Genomic DNA, 16,910 nt, shown 5'->3' with positions numbered 1-16,910 from the left:
TTTTTCCACTTCTTTTGTTAAGTTCTTTTCAAAAAGGGACATTTGTTATGATCTCATATATTATGCCCACCCTTTAAACTCCTGAATCATTCTACTCCCTCTATTAGAAGAGGGTTTATAATTGCATGGAATTTGGAAGTGATGTGGATTTTATTAAAGAATCTTAATCTTACATAGGCAAAAGGAAAAGAAGGCAATTTTCTAGTGATTGTCCATCTTTATATAATTTTAGTCTGTACTGAGTAAGAAATGCATAGAAAATACACAGTATTTTGTCTTCCAAGATTACTGTAGAACGCTAAACTAAATTATGTGTATTCCCTCTTTAACTGCCTTAACAGGCAACATCCACGGAAAGGCTGAATATTTACAGTAATGTCATCTGTAGTATGTGAAAGATGGAAGTATCAATACTATGTACAATAGGGTTGGGAATCTATCCAAACTAATGTGCTTAGAACAACTGTTGTTCTTTTTTAAAATTTTTATTTATATTGGAGTATAGTTGATTAACAATGTTGTTACATTCAGGTGTACAGCAAAGTGATTCAGTTATACATATATACGTATCTTTTTTTTTCAAGTTCTTTTTCCATTTAGGTTATTACAAAATATTGAGCAGAGCTCCTTATGCTATACAGTCATCCTTGTTGGTTATCTATTTAAATATAGCAGTGTGTATATGTCAATCCCAACCTCCTAGTCTATCCCTTACCCCCACCCTTCCCCCCATAACCATAAATGCATTCTCTACATCTGTTTCTGTTTTGCAAATAAGTTCATTTGTATCATTTTTTTTAGATTCCACATATAAGTGATATCACATGATATTTGTCTTTCTCTGTCTGCTTTACTTCATTTAGTATGATAATCTCCAGGTCCAACCATGTTGCTGCATATGGCATTATTTCATTCTTTTTAATAGCTGAGTAATACTGTATATATGTGCTACATCTTTTTTATCCATTCATCTGTCAGTGGACATTTAGGTTGCTTCCATGTCTTTGCTATCGTAAACAGCGCTGCAATGAACAGTAGGGTGCACGTATCTATTCGAATTATGTTTTTCTCCAGATATATGCCCAGGAGCAGGATTGCTGGATCATATGGTAGTTCTATTTAGTTTTTTAAGGAACATCCATACTGTTCTCCGTAGTGGCTGTACCAATTTACATTCCTACCAACAGTGTAGGAGGGTTCCCTTTCCTCCACACCCTCTCTAGCATTTATTGTTCATATTTTTTGATGATGGCCATTCTGACCGATGTGAGGTGACACCTCATTGTGGTTTTGATTTGCATTTCTCTAAAGATTAGTGATGTTAAGCATCTTTTCATGTGTATCTTGGCCATCTGTATGTCTTCTTTGAAGAAACGTCTATTTAGGTCTTCTGCCCATTTTGGGATTGTGTTTTTTTTTGTTTGTTTGTTTTTTTGATATTGAGCCTCATGAGCTGTTTGTAAATATTGGAGATTAATCCCTGGTCAGTCGCATCATTTGGAAATATTTTCTCCCATTCTGTGGGTTGTCTTTTTGTTATGTGGTTTCCTTTGCTGTGCAAAAACTTTTAAGTTTAATTAGGTCCCAATTGTTTATTTTTTATTTTATTTCCAATACTCTAGGTAACAGATCAAAAAAGATATTGCTGCAATTTATGTCAAAGAGCGTTCTGCCTATGTTTTCCTCTAAGAGTTTTATAGTATCCGCTCTTACGTTGAGGTCTCCATTATATAGTCTTGCCTCCTTTGTCCTAGATTAATTAACCATAGGGGCATGGATTTATTTTTGGGCTTTCTATCCTGTTCCATGGATCTATATTTCTGTTTTTGTTCCAGTACCATACTGTTTTGATGAGTGTAGCTTTGAAGTATAGTCTGAAGTCAGGGAGCCTGATTACTCCAGCTCCTTTTTTTTTTTTTTTTTTTTCTCAAAATTGCTTTGGCTATTTGGGGGTCTTTTGTGTCTCCCTACAAATTAAAAAAAATTTTGTTCTTGTTCTGTGACAAATGCAATTGGTAATTTGATAGGGATTGCATTGAATATATAGAATGCCCTGGGAAGTATGGTCATTTTGAAAATATTGATTCTTCCAATTCAAGAACGTGGTATACCTTTCCATCAGTTTGTGTCATCTTCAGTTTCTTTCATCAGCATCTTATAGTTTTTGGAGTACAGGTCTTTTGCCACTTTAGGTTGGTTTATTCCTAGGTATTTTATTCTTTTTTTTTTTTTTTTAAACATCTTTATTGAAGTATAATTGCCTTACAATGGTGTGTTAGCTTCTGCTTTATAACAAAGTGAATCAGTTATACATATACAATATGTTCCCATTTCTCTTCCCTCTTGCATCTCCCTCTCTCCCACCCTCCCCATCCCACCCCTCTAGGTGGTCACAAAGCACCGAGCTGATCTTCCTGTGCTATGCGGCTGCTTCCCACTAGCTATCTATTTTACATTTGGTAGTGTATATATGTCCATGACACTCTCTTACCCTGTCACATCTCACCCCACCCCCTCCCCATATCCTCAAGTCCATTCTCTAGTAGGTCTGTGTCTTTATTCCCAACTTGCCACTAGGTTCTTCATGGCCTTTTTTTTTTTTTCCTTAGATTCCGTATATATGTGTTAGCATACTGTATTTGTTTTTCTCTTTCTGACTTACTTCACTCTGTATGACAGACTCTAACTCCATCCACCTCATTACAAATACCTCCATTTCATTTCTTTTTATGGCTGAGTAATATTCCATTGTATATATGTGCCACATCTTCTTTATCCATTCATCTGTCGATGGACATTTAGGTTGCTTCCATGTCCTGGCTATTGTAAATAGAGCTGCAATGAACATTGTGGTACATGACACTTTTTGACCTATGGTTTTCTCAGGGTATATGCCCAGTAGTGGGATTGCTGGGTCGTATGGTAGTTCTATTTGTAGTTTTTTAAGGAACCTCCATACTGTTCTCCATAGTGGCTGTATCAATTTACATTCCCACCAACAGTGCAAGAGTGTTCCCTTTCCTCCACACCCTCTCCAGCATTTATTGTTTCTAGATTTTTTGATGATGGCCATTCTGACCAGTGTGAGATGATATCTCATTGTAGTTTTGATTTGCATTTCTCTAATGATTAATGATGTTGAGCATTCTTTCATGTGTCTGTAGGCCATCTGTATATCTTCTTTGGAGAAATGTCTATTTAGGTCTTCTGCCCATTTTTGGATTGGGTTGTTCGTTTTTTTGTTATTGAGCTGCATGAGCTGCTTGTAAATCTTGGAGATTAATCCTTTGTCAGTTGCTTCATTTGCAAATATTTTCTCCCATTCTGAGGGTTGTCTTTTGGTCTTGTTTATGGTTTCCTTTGCTGTGCAAAAGCTTTTAAGTTTCATTAGGTCCCATTTGTTTATTTGTGTTCTTATTTCCATTTCTCTGGGAGCTGGGTCAAAAAGAATCTTGCTGTGATGTATGTCATAGAGTGTTCTGCCTATGTTTTCCTCTAAGAGTTTAATAGTGTCTGCCCTTACACTTAGGTCTTTAATCCATTTTGAGTTTATTTTTGTGCATGGTGTCAGGGAGTGTTCTAATTTCATACTTTTACATGTACCTGTCCAATTTTCCCAGCACCACTTATTGAAGAGGCTGTCTTTTCTCCACTGTATATGCTTGCCTCCTTTATCAAAGATAAGGTGACCATATGTGTGTGGGTTTATCTCTGGGCTTTCTATCCTGTTCCATTGATCTATATTTCTGTTTTTGTGCCAGTACCAAACTGTCTTGATTACTGAAGCTTTGTAATATAGTCTGAAGTCAGGGAGCCTGATTCCCCCAGCTCCATTTTTCGTTCTCAAGATTGCTTTGGCTATTCGGGGTCTTTTGTGTTTCCATACAAATTGTGAAATTTTTTGTTCTAGTTCTGTGAAAAATGCCAGTGGTAGTTTGATAGGGATTGCATTGAATCTGTAGATTGCTTTGGGTAGTAGAGTCATTTTCACAATGTTGATTCTTCCAATCCAGGAACATGGTATATCTCTCCATCTATTTGTATCATCTTTAATTTCTTTCATCAGTGTCTTATAATTTTCTGCATACAGGTCTTTTGTCTCCTTAGGTAGGTTTATTCCTAGATATTTTATTCTTTTTGTTGCAGTGGTAAACGGGAGTGTTTTCTTAATTTCACTTTCAGATTTTTCGTCATTAGTGTATAGAAATGCAAGAGATTTCTGTGCATTAATTTTGTATCCTGCTACTTTACCAAATTCATTGATTAGCTCTAGGAGTTTTCTGGTAGCATCTTTAGGATTCTCTATGTATAGTATCATGTCATCTGCAAATAGTGACAGCTTTACTCCTTCTTTTCCGATTTGGATTCCTTTTATTTCTTTGTCTTCTCTGATTGCTGTGGCTAACACTTCCAAAACTATGTTGAATAATAGTGGTGAGAGTGGGCAACCTTGTCTTGTTCCTGATCTTAGTGGAAATGGTTTCAGTTTTTCACCATTGAGGACAATGTTGGCTGTGGGTTTGTCATATATGGCCTTTATTATGTTACGGAAAGTTCCCTCTATGCCTACTTTCTGCAGGGCTTTTATCATAAATGGGTGTTGAATTTTGTCGAAAGCTTTCTCTGCATCTATCGAGATGATCATATGGTTTTTCTCCTTCAATTTGTTAATATGGTGTATCACATTGATTGATTTGCGTATATTGAAGAATCCCTGCATTCCTGGGATAAACCCCACTTGATCATGGTGTATGATCCTTTTAATGTGCTGTTGGATTCTGTTTGCTAGTATTTTGTTGAGGATTTTTGCATCTATGTTCATCAGTGATATTGGCCTGTAGTTTTCTTTCTTTGTGACATCTTTGTCTGGTTTTGGTATCAGGGTGATGGTGGCCTCGTAGAATGAGTTTGGGAGTGTTCCTCCCTCTGCAATATTTTGGAAGAGTTTGAGAAGGATAGGTGTTAGCTCTTCTCTAAATGTTTGATAGAATTCACCTGTGAAGCCATCTGGTCCTGGGCTTTTGTTTGTTGGAAGGTTTTTAATCACAGTTTCAATTTCAGTGCTTGTGATTGGTCTGTTCATATTTTCTATTTCTTCCTGGTTCAATCTCGGCAGTTTGTGCATTTCTAAGAATCTGTCCATTTCTTCCAGGTTGTCCATTTTATTGGCATAGAGTTGCTTGTAGTAATCTCTCATTATCTTTTGTATTTCTGCAGTGTCAGTGGTTACTTCTCCTTTTTCATTTCTAATTCTATTGATTTGAGTCTTCTCCCTTTTTCTCTTGATGAGTCTGGCTAATGGTTTATCAATTTTGTTTATCTTCTCAAAGAACCAGCTTTTAGTTTCATTGATTTTTGCTATTGTTTCCTTCATTTCTTTTTCATTTATTTCTGACCTGATCTTTATAATTTCTTTCCTTCTGCTAGCTTTGGGGTTTTTTTGTTCTTCTTTCTCTAATTGCTTTAGGTGCAAGGTTAGGTTGTTTATTCGAGATGTTTCCTGTTTCTTGAGGTAGGCTTGTATTGCTATAAACTTCCCTCTTAGCAACTGCTTTTGCTGCGTCCCATAGGTTTTGGGTCGTCGTATCTCCATTGTCATTTGTTTCTAGGTATTTTTTGATTTCCCCTTTGATTTCTTCAGTGATCACTTCGTTATTAAGTAGTGTATTGTGTAGCCTCCATGTGTTTGTATTTTTTACAGATCTTTTCCTGTAATTGATATCTAGTCTCATAGCGTTGTGGTCGGAAAAGATACTTGATACGATTTCAATTTTCTTAAATTTACCAAGGCTTGATTTGTGACCCAAGATATGATCTATCCTGGAGAATGTTCCATGAGCACTTGAGAAAAATGTGTATTCTGTTGTTTTTGGGTGGAATGTCCTATAAATATCAATTAAATCCATCTTGTTTAATGTATCATTTAAAGCTTGTGTTTCCTTATTTATTTTCATTTTGGATGATCTGTCCATTGGTGAAAGTGGGGTGTTAAAGTCCCCTACTATGATTGTGTTGCTGTCGATTTCCCCTTTTATGGCTGTTACTATTTGCCTTATGTATTGAGGTGCTCCTATGTTGGGTGCATAAATATTTACAATTGTTATACCTTCCTCTTGGATCTATCCCTTGATCATTATATAGTGTCCTTCTTTGTCTCTTGTAATAGTCTTTATTTTAAAGTCTATTTTGTCTGATATGAGAATTGCTACTCCAGCTTTCTTTTGATTTCCATTTGCATGGAATATCTTTTTCCATCCCCTGACTTTCAGTCTGTATGTGTCCCTAGGTCTGAAGTGGGTCTCTTGTAGACAGCATATATATGGGTCTTGTTTTTGTATCCATTCAGCCAGCCTGTGTCTTTTGGTGGGAGCATTTAATCCATTTACATTCAAGGTAATTATCGATATGTATGTTCCTATTCCCATTTTCTTAAATGTTTTGGGTTTGTTATTGTAGGTGTTTTCCTTCTCTTGTGTTTCTTGCCTAGAGAAGTTCCTTTAGCATTTGTTGTAACGCTGGTTTGGTGGTGCTGAACTCTCTCAGCTTTTGCTTGTCTGTAAAGGTTTTAATTTCTCTATCACATATGAATGAGATCCTTGCTGGGTAGAGTAATCTTGGTTGTAGGTTTTTCTCCTTCATGACTTTAAGTATATCCTGCCACTCCCTTCTGGCTTGCAGAGTTTCTGCCGAAAGATCAGATGTTAACCTTATGGGGATTCCCTTGTGTGTTGTTTTTTTTCCCTTGCTGCCTTTAATATGTTTTCCTTATATTTAATTTTTGACAGTTTGATTAATATGTGTCTTGGCGTGTTTCTCCTTGGGTTTATCCTGTATGGGACTCTCTGTGCTTCCAGGACTTGATTAACTATTTCCTTTCCCATATTAGGGAAGTTTTCAACTATAATCTCTTCAAATATTTTCTCAGTCCCTTTCTTTTTCTCTTCTTCTTCTGGGACCCCTATAATTCGAATGTTGGTGCGTTTAATGTTGTCCCAGAGGTCTCTGAGACTGTCCTCAGTTCTTTTCATTCTTTTTTCTTTATCCTGCTCTGCAGTAGTTATTTCCACCATTTTATCTTCCAGATCACTTATCCTTTCTTCTGCCTCAGTTATTCTGCTATTGATCCCATCTAGAGTATTTTTAATTTCATTTATTGTGTTTTTCATCATTGCTTGGTTCCTCTTTAGTTCTTCTACGTCCTTGTTAAATGTTTCTTGCATTTTGTCTATTCTATTTCCAAGATTTTGGATCATCCTTACTATCATTATTCTGAATTCTTTTTCAGGTAGACTACCTATTTCCTCTTCATTTGTTAAGTCTAGTGTGTTTTGACCCTGCTCCTTCATCTGCTGTGTGATTTTCTGTCGTCTCATTTTGCTTATCTTACTGTGTTTGGGGTCTCCTTATCACAGGTTGCAGGTTCGTAGTTCCCGTTGTTTTTGGTATCTGTCCCCAGTGGCTAAGGTTGGTTCAGTGGGTTGTGTAGGCTTCCTGGTGGAGGGAACTAGTGCCTGAGCTCTGGTGGATGAGGCTGGATCTTGTCTTTCTGGTGGGCACGTCCACGTCTGGTGGTGTATTTTGGGGTGTCTGTGGCCTTATTATGGTTTTAGGCAGCCTCTCTGCTTATGGATGGGGCTGTGTTCCTGTCTTGCTAGTTGTTTGGCATAGGGTGTTCAGCACCCTATTGAGTGATGCTGGGTCTTGATGTTGAGATGGAGATCTCTGAGAGATTTTTGCCGTTTGGTATTACGTGGAGCTGGGAGGTCTCTCGTGGACCAGTGTCCTGAAGTTGGCTCTCCCACCTCCGAGGTACGGCCCTGATGCCTGGCTGAAGCACCAAGAGCCTTTCGTCCACACGGCTCAGAGTAAAAGGGAGAAAAAATAGAAAGAAAGAAAGAAAGAAAGAGGCTATAATATAGTGAAGTAAAATAAAGCTATTATAAAGCAAAGCTATACAGACAAAATCTCCCCCAGAAGCATATACATATACACTCACAAAAAAAAAGAAAAGGGGAAAAATTAATATATTCTGCTCCCAAAGTCCACCTCCTGAATTTGGGATGATTCGTTGTCTATTCAGGTATTCAACAGATGCAGGCACATCAAGTTGTTTGTGGAGTTTTAATCCGCTGCTTCTGAGGCTGCTGGGAGAGATTTCCCCTCCTCGTCTCTGTTCGCACAGCTCCTGGGGATCAGCTTTGGATTTGGACCCGCCTCTGCGTGTAGGTCGCCTGAGGGCGTCTGTTCCCTGCCCAGACAGGACGGGGTTAAAGGAGCAGCTGCTTCGGGGGCTCTGGCTCACCCAGGCCGCGGGGAGGGAGGGGTACAGAGGAGGCGGGGCGAGCCTGCGGCGTCAGAGCCCGGCGTGACGTTGCACCAGCCTGAGGTGCGCCGTGCGTTCTCCCGGGGAAGTTGTCCCTGGATCACGGGACGCTGGCAGTGGCGGGCTGCACAGGCTCCCGGGAGGGGCGGTGTGGAGAGTGACCTGTGCTCGCACACAGGCTTTTTGGAGGCGGCAGCAGCAGCCCCAGCGTCTCACGCCCGTCTCTGGGGTCCGCGCTGATAGCCGCGGCTCGCGCCAGTCTCTGGAGTTCGTTTAGGCGGCGCTCTGAATCCCCTCTCCTTGCGCGCAGCGAAACAAAGAGGCAAGAAAAAGTCTCTTGCCTCTTCGGCAGCTGCAGACCTTTTCCCGGTCTCCCTCCCAGCCAGCTGTGGTGCACTAACCCCTTCAGGCTGTGTTCACGCCGCCAGCCCCAGTCCTCTCCCTGCGATCCGACCAAAGCCGAGCCTCAGCTCCCAGCCCCGCCCGCCCCGGCGGGTGAGCAGACAAGCCTCTCGGGCTGGTGAGCGCTGCTAGGCGCCGAGCCTCTGTGCGGGAGTCTCTCCGTTTTTTCCCTCTGCGCCCCTGTTGCTGTGGGGTCTGCGCTGGTAGCCGCGGCTCGCGCCCTTCTCTGGGGTTCGTTTAGGCGGCGCTCTGAATCCCCTCTCCTTGCGCGCCGCGAAACAAAGAGGCAAGAAAAAGTCTCTTGCCTCTTCGGCAGCTGCAGACTTTTTCCTGGTCTCCCTCCCAGCCAGCTGTGGTGCGCTAACCCCTTCAGGCTGTGTTCACGCTGCCAACCCCAGTCCTCTCCCTGTGATCCGACTGAAGCCCGAGCCTCCGCTCCCAGCCCCCGCCTGCCCCTGCGGGTGAGCAGACAAGCCTCTCGGGCTGGTGAGCGCTGCTCGGCGCCGAGCCTCTGTGCGGGAATCTCTCCGTTTTTCCCTCTGCGCCCCTGTTGCTGTGGGATCCGCGCTGTTAGCCGCGGCTCGCGCCCGTCTCTGAAGTTCGTTTAGGCGGCGCTCTGAATCCCCTCTCCTCGCGCACCAGGAAACAGGGAAGAAAAAGTCTCTTGCCTCTTCGGCAGCTGCAGACTTTTTCCTGGACTCCCTCCTGGCTAGCTGTGGTGCACTAACCCCTTCAGGCTGTGTTCACGCCGCCAACCCCAGTCCTCTCCCTGCGATCCGACAGAAGCTCGAGCCTCAGCTCCCAGCCCCGCCCGCCCCGGCGGGTGAGCAGACAAGCCTCTCGGGCTGGTGAGTGCTGGTCAGCACCGAGCCTCCGTGTGGGAAGTGCGGGAATCTCTCCGCTTTGCCCTCCACACCCCTGTGGCTGCGCTCTCCTCCGTGGCTCCGAAGCTTCCCCCCTTTGCTACCCGCAGTCTCCGCCCGTGAAGGGGCTTCCTAGTGCGTGGAAATCTTTCCTCCTTCACAGCTCCCTCCCACTGGTGCAGGTGCCGTCCCTATTCTTTTGTCTCTGTTATTTCTTTTTTCTTTTGCCCTACCCAAGTATGGGGGGAGTTTCTTGCCTTTTGGGAGGTCTGACGTTTTCTGCCAGCGTTCAGTGGGTGTTCTGTAGGAGCAGTTCCACGTGTGGATGTATTTCTACTGTATCTGTGGGAAGGAAGGTGATCTCCGCGTCTTACTCTTCCGCCATCTTCTTTCCTCTCCCCTTTATTCTTTTTTGGTGTGATGTTAAATGGGATTGTTTCCTTAATATCTCTTTCTGATATTTCATTGTTAGTATATAGAAATGTAAGAGATTTCTGTGTATTAATTTTGTATCCTGCAACTTTACTGAATTCATCATTGAGCTCTAGTAGTTTTCTGTTAGCACCTCTAGGATTGTCTATGTATAGTATCATGTCTGCAAACAGTGACAGTTTTACATGTTGTTTTCCAATTTGGACTCCTTTTACTTCTTTTCTTCTCTGATTTCCTTGACTAGGACTTCCTAAACTATGTTGAATAAAAGTGATGAGCGTGGACATCCTTGTCGTGTTCTTGATCTTAGAGGAAATGCTTTCAGCTTTTCACCATTGAGTATGATGTTTGCTGTGGGTTTGTCTTATATAGCCTTTATAATGTTGAGGTAGTTTCCCTCTATGGCCATGTTCTGGAGAGTTTTTATCATAAATGGGTGTTGAATTTTGTCCATAGTTTCTTCTTCATCTATTGAGATGATCATATGGTTTTTATTCTTCAGTTTGTTAATGTGGTGTATCCCATTGATTGATTTGCATATATTGAAGAACTCCTGCATCCCTGGATAAATCCCACTTGATCATGGTGTATGATCCTTTTAATGTATTGTTGGATTTGGTTTGCCAGCATTTTGTTGAGGATTTTTATGTCTATGTTTATCAGTGATATTGGACTGTAATTTTCTTTTTTGTGGTATCTTTGTCTGGTTTTGGTATCAAGGCTATGGTGGCCTCATAGAATGAGCTTGAGAGTGTTCCTTCCTCTGCAGTTTTTTAGAAGAGTTTCAGAAGGATAAGTTTAACTATTCTCTAAATGTTTGATAGAATTAACCTGTAAAGCCATCTGGTCCTGAACTTTTGTTTGTTGGAGTTTTTCAATCAAAGTTTCAATTTCAGTACTTGTGATTTGTCTGTTCATATTTTGTATTTCTTCCTGGTTCAGTCTTGGGAGAGTGTACCTTTCTAAGAATTTGTCTATTTCTTCTAGGTTTTCCATTTTATTGCTATATAGTTCCTTCTAGTAGTCTGTTATGATTTTTTGTATTTCTGTGGTGTCTGTTATAACTTCTCCTTTTTCATTTCTAATTTTATTGATTTGAACCCTCTCCCTTTTTTCTTCATGTGTCTGGATAATGGTTTATCAATTTTGTTTATCTTCTCAAAGAACCAGCTTTTAGTTTCATTGTTTTCTTCATTTCTATTTCATTTATTTCTGCTCTGATTTTTACCATTTCTTTCCTTCTACTAACTTTGGGTTTTGTTTGTTTTTCTTTTTCTAATTGCTTTAGGTGTAAGGTTAGGTTGTTTATTTGAGATTTTTCTTGTTTCTTGAGGTAGGATTGTATTGCTATAAAGTTCCCTCTTAGAACTGCTTTTTCTGCATCCCACAGGTTTTGGGTCATTATGTTTTCATTGCCATTTGTTTCTAAATATTTTTTGATTTCCTCTTTGATTTCTTCAGTGATCCATTGGTTGCTCAGTAGTGTATTTTGTAGCCTCCACGTGTTTGTGTTTTTTGGCTTTTTTTTTTTTCTTGTAATTGATTTCCAATCTAATAGTGTTGTGGTCATAAAAGATGCTTGATATGATTTCAGTTTTCTTAAATTTATCGAGGCTTGCTTTATGGCCCCGCATGTGAACTATCCTGGAGAATGTTCCATGTGCCTTTGAGAAGAATGTGTATTCTGCTGTTTTTGGATGGAATGCTCTTTTAATATCAGTTAAATCCATCTGTTCTAATGTGTCATTTAAGGCCTGTGTTTCCTCAATGATTCTCTGTCTAGGTGATCTGTCCATTGATAAAAGTGGGGTGTTAAATCCCTCACTATTCTTGTGTTACTGTTGATTTCTCCTTTTATGGCTGTTAGTATTTGCCTTAAATATTGAGGTGCTCCTGTGTTGGGTGCATATATATTTACAATTGTTATATCTTCTTCTTGGATTGATCACCTGATCATTATGTAGTGCCCTTCTTTGTCTCTTGCAACAGTCTTGACTTTAAGGTCTATTTTTTCTGATATGAGTATTGGTACTCCAGCTTTCTTTTTATTTCCATTTGCATGGAATATCTTTTTCCATCCCCTCACTTACAGTCTGTAAGTGTCCTTAGATCTGAAGTGGGTATTTTGTAGACAGCATGTATATGGGGCCTATTTTTAATCCATTCAGCCATTCTATGTCTTTTGGTTGGAGCATTTAATCCGTTTACTTTTAAGGTAACTATCAATATGTATGTTCTTATTGCTATTTTGTTAATAGTTTTGGATTGGTTTTTGTAGGTTTCTTCTCTTCCTCTTCTGTTCTCTTCTCGTGATTTGATGACTAAATTTAGTGTTGTGTTTGGATTCCTTTTTCATTTTTGTGTCTGTGTCTATTGTAGATTTTCATTTTGCAGTTGCCTTGAGGCTTTGTCATAGCAGTCTATGTATATACAAGATTGTCTTAAGTTGCTGTTCTTTTAATTTCAAGTGCACTTCCTATACCCTGCATTTGTACTCTCTTCTTCTCACGATTACTGTTTTTGATATCATATTTGTGTGTGGATGATTGCATACCTTTATTGTATGTTTGCCTTTACTGGTGAGCTTTCCCATTCATAATTTTCGTGTCTCTAGTTGTGGCCTTTTATTTTTCCCACCTAGAGAAGTTCCTTTAGCATTTGTTGCAGAGTTGTTGCGGTGGTGCTGAATTCTCTTAGGTTTTGCTTGTCTGTAAAAGTTTTGATTTCTCCATTGAATCTGAATGAGAGCCTCGCTGCATAAAGTATTCTCATTGTAGGTTTTTCCCTTTCATTACTTTAAATATATCTTGCTCCTCCCTTCTGGCCTGCACAGTTTTTGCTGAGAAGTCAGCTGATAACTTTACAGGAATTCCCTTGTATGTTATTTGTTGCTTTTCCCTTGTTGCTTTTAGTATTTCTCCTTTGTCTTTAATTTTTGTCAGTTTGGTTACTGTGTGTCTCATTGTGTTTCTCCCTAGGTCTATCCTGCCTGGGACTATCTGTGCTTTCTGGACTTGGGTGACTGTTTCCTTTTCCATGTTAGGGACATTTTCAGCTATTATCTCTTCATATATTTTCTCAGGTCTTTTCTCTCTCTCTTCTCCTTCTGGGAGCCCTGTAATGTGAATGTTGGTGCATTTAATGTTTTCCCAGTGGTCTCTTAGACTGTCTTCATTTTTTTTTTCATTTTTTTTCTTTATTCTGTTCAATGGAAGTGATTTCTCCACTATTCTGTATTCCAGCTCACCTATCTGTTCTTATGCTTCAGTTATTCTGCTATTTGTTCCTTCTAGTGTATTTTTCATTTCAGTTATTGTATTCGTTCATCTCTGTTTGTTTGTTGTTTAGTTCCTCTAGGTCTTTATTAAACATTTCTTGTGTCTTCTCAATCTGTGCCTTCATTCTTTTTTTGAGATTTTTGGATCCCTTTACTATCATTACTCTGAATTATTTTTCAGGTAGATTGCCTATCTCCACTTCACTTAGTTGTTCTTCAGGGGTTTTATCTTGTTTCTTCACCTGGGACATATTCCTCTGCTGTTTCCTTTTGTCTCACTTTCTGTGATTGTAGTTTCCATTCCACAGGGTGCTGGTTCTTCTTGCTTCTGCTCTCTGCCCCCTGGTGGGTGAGGCTGTTTAAGAGGCTTGTGCTGTCTTCCTGCTGGGAGGGACTGGTGCCTGCCCACTGGTGGGTGGAGCTGGGTCTTGTCCCTCTGGTGGGCAGGGCCATGTCAAGGGGTGTGTTTAGTGGTCAGCTCTGTGCTCAGGAAGACTTTAAGCAGCCTGTCTGCTGATGGATGGTGCTGTTTTCCTGCCCTGTTGGTTGTTTGGCCTGAGGCTTCCCAGCACAGGAACCTACAGGCTGTTGGGTTTGGCCAGGCCTTATTGAGAAAACGGTAACCTCCAGGAGGGGTCACACTAATGAATACTCCACAGAACTACTACTGCCATCGTCTTTGTCCCTGTAGTGAGCCATAGCTGCACCCCACCTCCGCAGGAGTCTCTCTAATACTAGCTGGTAGGTCTGGCCCAGGCTCTTATGAGGTCATTGCTTTTTTCCATGGGTCCTGGTGTGCACGAGACCTTGTGTGCACCCTTCAAGAGTGGAGTTTCTATTTCCCTTAGTCCTGTGGAATTCCTGCGATCAAACTCAGCTGGCCTTCAAAGCCAGATTCTCTGGGGGCACTTCCTTCCATTGACAGACCCCCAGGCCAGGATCCTGATGTGGGACTCAGAACTTCCCTGTGGGAGAACTTCTGTGGTATAATTATTTTCCAGTGAGTGGGTCACCCACCCGATGGGTTTGGGATTTGATTTTATGGCGTTTGTGCCCCTTCTACTGTCTTGATGTGGCTTCTTCTTTGTTTTTAGATGTAGGATATCTTTTTTGGTAGGTTCCAGCATATTTTTTGTTGATGGTTGTTCAGCAGTTAGCTGTTATTTTGGTATTTTCATAAGAAGAGTTGAGCTCACATCCTCCTACTCCACCATCTTGTCTCCATCCTTAGAACAATTGTTATAGATTCAGGTGCAACATATTCCAACAGATCCAATATTTGCATCCCACTCCCTGCCTTACCTCACTATTCAGCTCCCCACACCCTGATCTCTAGGTCATGAGGTCAAACATTATGTTAGGGAATAGTGGAAAAACACACTTTATCAATGTTAGAAAAAGATGGTCTGGGCAGACATCCCTCTGGGATGATAAGGTCCTCCTCCTAAGGCACAGGAGTTTGGAATACAACCTGATTTCAAAAACCTAGATTTCAGCACTCACTCTGACTTGAGTCGGCACTTTTATCTAGGCTATACTATGAAAATCCATTAGTGGGGTCTTTGTGTTTTACCATAGTGCCAATATTCATTTTCAGGCAGGTTCCTTTTTCTCCTTACCTGATTGTTCCATCTCTCATTCTGGTTTATTTCATATCTAATTTCTTAAAATGTCAATATTTGTATGATGTTCTCTTGATGCTTGCTGGAATATATAATTTGTCCTGTTAAATTTATTTGATCATTTGAGATTTAAATACATAACATCAACCATTTATTTTGAACAGAAACTACTTTAGGAAAATAGGGCATTTTATAAAATATTTGGTTTTTGCAGTAATTATATTTTTGAAAGATGTTTTGCACTCAGAAAGTTCACCTTCTATAAGCTGTCATATTTTCTCATAAAACTAGTGGTTTTTCAATGTTAGTGACTCCTTAGAAAAGGAAGGCTGTGCTTGCCTAATTTTGGTTTATAATAGTTAAATATGAGATTTGTGTAGTTTGAATACTTCAAATTTAAATGGAAATAATCTTTATAGTAAGTTAGCTTTATTATTATTTGCTTTATTTATTATTACTAAGATCAGAAGGACTGAGAGAAGTGAGGTGGCAGTTGGAACCACAGAAGTGTCTCAGTCTCTGTTTTCTGGGCTTGCTGTGAGTGCTCACTAAAAGAACAGGGCTTAGCAGGATTTGCTCTTCATTCAGGATGACTCTTAGTGGAAGAATAATACTTGGGATCATAGACCTCTGGTGGGATCTAAATCTTATTAATTTCAGAGACAAGGAAAGTTGTGTCTCAAAGGACCCTGCAACCTAAACTTAACCCTCTGGGTTATGGGATGTCAGCTAATTGCTACCAGTGTGTCTGTCCTTGACTTTGTACTTGTCCTGCTTTTTCACTGAAGGATGGTTGCACATTAACCCATTATCAGTTTTTTTAATGTAATCTTAGCTGTACCAATTGTACCAAAAATTCCTCAGAGGTTCTGACTTGTGGATGGTGCTCAGTCATAGTTTCCAGTTCTGGTACAGAGCTAGGAACTACTTGTGTATTTGGTTGCATAGGCAATAAAATATAGTGAATACATAGCACAAATTCTAGAATTTGACCACCTACATTTGAATTCATGTTCTGCCAGTTATTTAGCTTTGTGGACTTGGGAACATTGTTAAACCTCTCTAAGGCTTTGTTTTCTATGTTTTTGAAATATAATAGAGTAAATGAATCTATTTACATATACATAGATATATATATCTATATCAGAGCCTAGCACATCATAGCACATAGTAAATGTTATACATTTACTATTTTTATCATTCCCACTGAAATTTGAGTTAATGTGGACCTCCACTTTCAGATCCGACATGTAAGAAGAACTTGGAATAAATACAGCACACATACACTCTCACCACCTAGGCATATCATATTCAGACTACAGAAAACCAGAGACAAGGAAAATCTTGAAGGCAACCAAGGAGTAACAAAATATCTTAATTAGAGAGAAACAAAGAAGAAATGTAACAAATAGAAAACAGTTACAAGATGATAAGTATCAGTCTATCTTAATAAGAAATGTAAATGTGAATAATCTAAATGCATCCATTAAAAGATAGAAATTCTAGGACTGGATATGCAGTTTCTCTACAAAAAATTAAAAACCAGTTAAAAACTTAGATTAAAAGTAAATCCTGGGCATATACCTGGAAAAAGCCATAATTCAAAAAGATACATGCACTCCAGTGTTCATTTCAGCACTATTTACAATAGCCAGGAGATGAAGCAACCTAAATGTCCATCAACAGAAGAATGGATAAAGAAGATGTGGTACACATATACAATGGGATATTACTCAGCCATAAAAAGGAATGAAACTGTGCAATTTGCAGAGACGTGGATGGACCTAGAGACTGTCATAGAGTGAAGTAAGTCAGAAAGAGAAAAACAAATATCGTATAGTATCGCTTGTATGTGGAATCTAGAAAAATGATACAGATGAACTTATTTGCAAAGCAGTAGAGACACAGGTGTAGAGAATGGACGTATGGAGACTGGGGTGCAAGGTGGGGTTGGATGAATTGGGAGATTGGGATTGACATATATACACTAA

The sequence above is a fragment of the Balaenoptera musculus genome, chromosome 2, assembly GCF_009873245.2.
Source record: "Balaenoptera musculus isolate JJ_BM4_2016_0621 chromosome 2, mBalMus1.pri.v3, whole genome shotgun sequence".
NCBI classification, from domain to species: domain Eukaryota; kingdom Metazoa; phylum Chordata; class Mammalia; order Artiodactyla; family Balaenopteridae; genus Balaenoptera; species Balaenoptera musculus.
The sequence above is the reverse complement of the archived record's forward strand: the minus strand, read 5'-3'. Positions refer to the sequence as shown.